Below are 7,917 nucleotides of genomic sequence, written 5' to 3' on the forward strand. Positions count from 1 at the left end.
AAGCGGTCTCAGGTTTATTGTCTCCAATTTTAACCTATGAGGACTTCATTTGCTGCAGCTGAGACACGTTAAGTGACCTTCCCTAGGTCACATGGCTACTAAGCGTCAGAGTGAGAACTCCAGTAAGGCTCTCTTGACTCCATTGTGTGATTTTTCTCAATGCGTTTGTAAACGGCACAAGACATGAAGCCAGAAGATCCAAAACTGAGATCCAGCATTGTATCTCACTAGGTGTACAAAACCTCGAAAAATTCCCCGCACACGTAAGATAAGACTGGATTTGAAATTACATTATAAATCGTAAGGCACGGTACAGATGTGATGCTTTGGGGCAACTCTGCAGGCTGCTTCAACATTCCACTTACCTACTATCTGTGTGATTCATTAAGTAAATAAATATAATTAAAAGGAGTTATTTTTATAGCATGCTGCACACAACTCCCAAAGCAGTTCTTACTAAAGTTGGACAAATTAAAACGGTATATATTTTCTGTCTGTAAACTAATTATCTGATTCAAGTAAATTCAAAGCAAGCCCACTTCAAAGGTGTTCTGTAACAGCAGGTGCATAATCACACTAAACGTATTGAAGAAGCACTGGGACACGGGCCTTGTTAGGAAGTTCTGAGCATCAGTGTGGAGAAAAGGACACTCCTGTGACAGATCCCAGGGGTTCAGTTGTGGCTGTGAGCAACCAGTTGGATTTCTTGTCCTATTCCAGACCTCTGCATCCCCTTTGTTAACTTTGTCATCTCAGCAGTTGGAGAATGCCCACCAGTGAACACAAAAACTGTCACATTGGCCTGAAAGGCAGCTGGTACTGACCCCATTAGTTTAAGCTAGGAAATAAGACTGAATATGGCAGGGTTCCCTGGTGGCGCAGTGGTTGAGAATCTGCCTGCTAATGCAGGGGACACGGGTTCGAGCCCTGGTTTGGGAAGATCCCACATGCCACGAAGCGACTAGGCCCGTGAGCCACAATTACTGAGCCTGCGCGTCTGGAGCCTGTGCTCCGCAACAAGAGAGGCTGCGATAGTGAGAGGCCCGCGCACCGCGATGAAGAGTGGCCCCCACTTGCCTCAACTAGAGAAAGCCCTCGCACAGAAATGAAGACCCAACACAGCCATAAAGTAATTAATTAATTAATTAATTAATTAATTAAAACTTCTTTAAAAAAAAAAAAAGACTGAATATGGCTTCTGTGAAAGCTTAGAAGATGCTACAGGAGGAGAGGTGCTACGGACTGGATATTTGTGTACCCCCCCAAATTCATATGTTGAAGCCTTAATCCCCAAAGTGATGGTATTTGGACATGGGGTTTTGGGAGGTAATTAGGTTTGGATGAGGTTGTGTGTGGGAGGAACCTCCATGATGGGTTTGGTACCCTTAATGAAAAGATCCCAGCTTGTTCTCTCTCTCCCCGCTACCAGCCCCCATCTGAAGAAACCAGGAAGAGGGCCCTCACTAGAACCCAATCATGCTGGTACCCTGATCTTGGGTTTCCAGCCTCCAGAACTGTGAGAAATAAATGTTCGTGGTTATTTAAGCAATCCAGTTTATGGTGTTCTTGTTACAGCAGCCCAAACTAAGACAAGAGGCATACTCTATTTTCTGAAATGGTTCTTAAATATAACTGCCCAATCCCTGTGCTTCTACAAAGGGAATGTACTTGCCCTCGGGAAAAAATTTGAAAGTTCTACAAAAATAAAGTGCACCTTTATAGAGCTGCCAAATGTTGCCTGCTTTCTTCTCCCCGTGCTCAGGGTGGGAGGCTTTAGAGCAACCAGGAAAGACAGTAACCTCTCCATCCACCCTCCCAGCCTGGAGGATGTATAAAAAGTATCCTCACCCTGCTTCTGCAGCTCCTACCATCAAGATTCCAAGAGAAGTTGGATAAAACCACCCAAAAGACAGAGAAACCTTGATGAGCCCAGGTTCAAGACGAAGGAAGTAGGCAAATCTCATTTTCATGTGTAAGAACAGAGAATGAACCAAGATAAATGATAAAAGAACTTCGGGAAGAAATAAAAAGGATGTGGGAAAAGCTAAAATCATGATGATCATAGTTTTCAAACTGAAAGTTCATGTCACAGATGAGACAGAGACACAAAATAAATCAAATCTATCTGCAAAATTCTGGAATTTGCCTTTGTCTCAGCCCCACAGCCCAATCTGTGGTGTAGCAATTGTTCACTCTAGTGAGATTATCTACATTGAAGATGATGGGAACCAATTATTTTCCTTTCACTGAGGAAAGACAAAGAGAAATGGGCTCCAACTGAAGCTGTAGAGATCCCTAGTTAAATTTCTGAGCGAGTAAAAAATGGTATCTGGTGGACAATTTTTCTTCTCTTCCTAACATCCCTCTCCCATCCCAAATAGAGGGGTCCATCTGGCAGCAGCAAACACAGCAGACTGGAGAGTTTGTCCTGGGCAATTCTGAGTTGACTCTGGCTCTTTCTTCCAAATACCAAAGTTGTAAACTGATGGCTAGAAGGACCCCCCAAATGCCACCTCTTTAAGAGAGCCCACCTCCAGGACAAGTAGCCCAGTGGAAAGCAGGGCAACTTGGGATGCCCATGGCCAGGTTGCATTTTAAAGTTGTCAAGAGGTCTCAGGTCGTCTGACTCTCTGGAGTGTTTAATGATATTCAAATGTCTCTTCAATGTCAAATAAAGAGCTACCTCAGGGCTGCTGTCCATTTGAAGTGATAATTTAGTCTGAGAGAGAAGTGAGCCAGCCCCCTGAGAGTTAAGGTCCCATACGCCCCCTGACTTGCAGGCTCCTCTCATTCCCAGATTCAGAGATTTCTAAGCACTTTCCATTGTATAAAACCTAGAAGTTTATAAAGTTTTGTCCCATATAATACCTCACTTTATCCTACCAGTAACCTTGGGGGGTGTTATGAGCCCATATTTGCATAGGAAGAAAAAAAGAGATTCAGTGAGGCTGAAAGACAGCGAATAAATGTTGAGCTGGAGCTGTAATTGGAGTTTCCTGGTCTCTGGTCTATGCAGTGCACATTGCAAGGCTCCAGCTTGGGAGTTTAGAAGGAAGAAAAAGCCCACTTATCATCGGTCAGGCCATTTTAGAGATGACAACACTGATGTCCAAAAAGTCATTGCATTTTTTGCTTGGCCGCAGGACTTACCCGAAGCGCAGGGAATAGGTCCCCGGATGCCCAGCACAAGGCTGGTCAGGGTCTAGCCCCGGGTTCAGGGATGGAGAGGTGACCAATCCAGGGAAAGTTCCCTCGAGAGGTGACTCAGCGGGCAGTCACTCTCAGCCCAGGCTTCTCTCTCCCCTGTCAGGTTGGGACAGGCAGGGAAATCCGCAACTTATTTCCCATGGATTTGTGCTCTCCTGGAAAGCTACTAGTATATCTCTTCCACCAGAGATCGACCCTCCAGGCACAATCAGCCTCCATCACAAGAACAGGCCCCAGAACTAGAATTCTCCCTCTGAACCCTGCAGCAGGGGAGGGCTGAGGGCCCTCTTGGGGATAACAGTAAGTAACCTACTTCATGTATAGCACAGGTTCTGTGCCTAAAGCTACAGAAGCAATGGGAGGACCAGGGAAACCACCTGCCTTTGGATGAGAGCCCCAAACATCACTGAAGCTCACAGAGGGCTGGCCCATGCCACAGCTGGCCCGTCCACCAACTCATCCAGAGTTGGCGCTCACGTGCCTGCTCAGTCCAGCACTGGGTCCCGACTCCCACTCGAGCTCCTTTCTAGCTGAAGGCTCCCAGAGGACCAAGGTTCCCTCTGCTGTGGGAAGGGGCAGCAGAGGCAGCTGTGTCTGGAAGCCCTGCTAAGGCCCTGGGAAGGCTGGGCTATTCCAGCCCTGAGGAAATCCCCCTCACCTGACCCCGTTCTAGGAAGGGTGATTTTAAGGGAATTCTGGTCTGACCCACCTCTGTGAAGGAACGATGGGATTTCCCTCCAATCTCTCCCCTCATGATTGGCTCCTGTGTCACCTTCCTATCGCACAACCCCCATCTCCCCTAAAGACAGGGGAAGGGTGCTGGGAGGTCTCAGGGTGGACGGAACGAAGACCAGCATCACTGCAGTGGTGGTGTACGCATGGCGAGGCTGGGAGCTGAGTTACGCAGTAACCAGACAGCCTGGGATCCGAAGGGCAGAGAGGCCACTGCAAAAGCAGCAGGAGAAACAGCAAGAAAGCTAACCAGGGCCCCCAGCTCTGCATTCCCTCCTCCCCGCCCCCCCCCCCCCAATAAAAGATCTTCCTGCTGGTGAGTTCAGGTAGGCAGAAACCAGAAGCCGTGAACAAGGACATTCTTATATCTCTGTTTCACACCTTTGTTGCCAAGTTACGCTAAGAAAATACTGCCTGTGGTGAGAGCAGGGAGGGGGTGGCCCATTCAGCTGAACAAACATCCGAGCAGCATCTGCTGTGTGGAGGATGGGAAGAGGGGCCGCCACTGTCTTCCTAGTCCCAATGCCCCAATGAGATCGTGAAGATGCTGTGACAGGATCTGGCAGAGGGGCATGAGGCCTCTCTGAAAGAAATCGGTGGGTCCCCGAGTCAAGGGAGCAGGGCTTTGGAAACCAGGCGGAGGAATTTCCCAGCGATTTCTCTTGCAATGCACAACCACCCCTCAGCAGAGGTACAAGATGGGCCCAGCCACGTCTCTTCAGTCCCATTTTTCAGTCCTCGGAAATATCCATGTCTTTATTATTTATTCAACACACATGTAGGGCACACCTGCTACGTGCTAGGCACTGTTCTAGGGTTGAGGGACCCAGGAGCGAGCAAGGCAGGCAAAGCTCTGCCCTCAGGAGCTTACATTCTAATTGCAGGCTGGGGAGTGGTAGATAAAGACAATTTGTAAGCAAAATATAAGCTATGTTAATAAATGCTCTGGAGGAAAATAGAGCAGGAAATGAAGATGTAGATTGATGAGGGGTTGAAGATATGATGGCCAGGGAAGTTTCACTGAGAAGGGAGCGTTTAAAAATAGACTTAAAAGAAGTGGGTGGGGAAAAAAAAAAAAAAGCAACAGGAACAGAGCACAGACATTGAAACCTGATAAACCTGGACACACACAGAGCCTTTTACTTCCTAGCAGAGGAGACCTGGGCAAGTCACTCAATCTCTGCGACCTCCAGTTCTTAAAAAGTGAATGATGATACCTACTTCATGGGCTTATTGTGAGGATTAAATGAGATAATGCATAAAATGCTAGGTCAGCCCCTGCCACATGGTAGGCACTTAATAAATGGCAGCTACATTAAAAAAAAAAAAAAAAGTGGGTGAGTCATGCAGATACCTAGGGAAGGAGGCTTACCAGGAAGAAGAAACAGGCAGTGCAAAGGCCCTGTGCCTGGGCTTCCCTGGTGGCGCAGTGGTTGAGAATCTGCCTGCCAGTGCAGGGGACACGGGTTCGAGCCCTGGTCTGGGAAGATCCCACATGCCGCGGAGCAACTACGCCCGTGAGCCACAATTGCTGAGCCTGCGCGTCTGGAGCCTGTGCTCCGCAACGGGAGAGGCCGCTACAGTGAGAGGCCCGCGCACCGCGATGAAGAGTGGGCCCCGCTTGCCACAGCAACAGAAAGCCCTCGCACAGAAACGAAGACCTAACACAGCCATAAATGAATGAATAAATAAATAAATGAATAAATAAAAAAAAAAGTATTTAAAGAAATACTAATGAAATTAATATACTTAAAAAAAAAAGGCCCTGTGCCTGGAGCAGGCCAGATGTGGATGCAATTGAGGAAGAGCAGAGGCCCAGTGGGGTGAGAGGAGAATGAGCCTCGTCTTCAAGACCCAGCATGCCAGGAGCTCATTTGAGAGCCCTACTGAGTCTGAACTGACACTGCCCACTGGTCTTCATCAGAGGTAAGGATGTCCTGGCCGGATGGCCAAGCTCCCCATGAAGATTCTGCAGGAGTTCCTAGGTCTTTGACAGGGGATGGAGGTGATTTCAGAACTCTAAATGGAGAAAGGAAGGAAGAAAATAAAATGAGGAGAAGCAAGTATAGGACACTTAGGAACAGAACTTTGCGAACATGTCATGCTGTTCTCTTGGTGTCTTTGTACAAGCTGTCCCCTCTACGAAGGCCCCTTGCTCCCTGCCCCAACTCATGATGCAGTGCCCGGTCATTCCATCTACCCACACATACCTCTGTACTCACATCAGCTGTTCGGCAGCTTGTTTGTTGTGAGCTTCTCGAGGTCAAGAGCAATGCCATACACCCAGGACCTCAGAATAGATGTTTGTTGAGTGAATGGATATGAAATTCTAGGATCACGGAGCTTTCTTTAGAATCTAGTGCTCTGAGGTTATTGCAGCCAGTGGAGGGAGCATCTAGATTGGAGCAAAACACTTCCTTTTTGTAGTTCCTTTCCCACTGCATCTGTGGGAAGATGCATTAGGTCCTTGAAACAGTCCATCTGTCATGTTCCCCATGGGCCTGAGACTTGACACCCTTGGTGTTGGGCCAGGCCTCCCCAGAGCTGGAATTGACTGAACACAGCCCTGTCTCCATGAAGACTTGGAAAGGTGATGGAGGTGAGTGGGGATGCAGGATGGGGTTGGGGGATCCCATCACTGCTACTAAGTGCTTATACGATAAACCCAAGCAGGAATCTACATCGGTGCCATTTTTAGGGGCCCAACAGGAAAAAGAAAACTTTCATTGGCTTTGGTTGCTTATCTTTTGCCAAAGTGAGATTTCAGCCATGGTATTTGCTACTTCAAGAGTGCAGGGCTTACTCTCAAATGCCCCTATCACAAAAGACCGTTTTGCAGGAGCCAGTAACCAGTGGAAGTCACACTTCAGTGAGAAGAGGCAGTGGCCCAGGTGCAACCACAGCCTTCCCCCAAATGCCCATGAAAACGCACTCTCAAATGTCATTTGTCTTTCACACCTTATACACTCACGGCACTGCCCCTGCCTCTTAGCCATCACACAGAAGCACACCAGCTGCCATTGAAGGTGCCAGTGAGGCAGATGTATTTGTCTGGGGCACCAAGGTGTGAGAAAACAAATCCTTTGTAGAACAAATGTGTAGAATGCTTATTTATTTGTTAGACATTTCAAATCATGTTTTCTGTAAAACTGGCTCCCTGGCAAGAGAAGCTGCATAAAAAATCTTGGGGGTTGAGATGATTAAAGCACAAGCATGAAATAAAGGAGAGCCTGAAACACAGCCCTTCAAACAGGAGGAAAAAAACCTTCCTCTCTTGGAAGAAGGGGCTTAGAAACTAAGAATAGGGTAAGAAGGAGACATACAGAATACCCTTGTGCCATATGTGATTTGTTTCCATGTATGTGTAATAAAGTTGTTAATTCATCATATTTAATATATATACCTGTCCCACATCTTACAGTGATATTCTTACCATTCCTATGTATTTGCTTTTCAAGAAGCATTGACACTACACTTACCGAGCTTACTAAGTGCCAAGGCTTAAACACCCTCATTTCACCTTCACGACAACCCTACAAGGTCATGCGTGGAATGACTACTTTACAGGTTTTTAGGTGAGGAACCTGAGGCTCACCAGCGCTAACTCTCCCCAGACCACCCGGTCGGGAAGTGGCAGTATTATCCTAAAATCCCAGCCATCTGGCTGCAGAGTCCCTGTCAGGCCACCTTCTTGTCCCCTGTGTCAATCCTGAACAAAGGGATCTGGATGAAATTAGGGAAAATGTTCCAGAGAAAGGATGCTCTGTTTAATACAGACTGAGAGGCAGACGAGGAAATAGAAGCAGTCTCCTCCCTCCTCTGGCCTGGACACATTTCCTGTTTTCTCACTTGCCTTTTCTAGGGTATTTGCTTCCCCTGAGTCTCAGCAATACCTTACTCTGCGTTGTCTCCCAGACTGTGTGGACAAGACAGCAATTAGCTGTTCTCACCTCCTGTGAGCTCCTTAGTTTCTCCTAA

The sequence above is a fragment of the Balaenoptera physalus genome (assembly GCF_965194825.1).
Source record: "Balaenoptera physalus genome assembly, chromosome: 1".
NCBI classification, from domain to species: domain Eukaryota; kingdom Metazoa; phylum Chordata; class Mammalia; order Artiodactyla; family Balaenopteridae; genus Balaenoptera; species Balaenoptera physalus.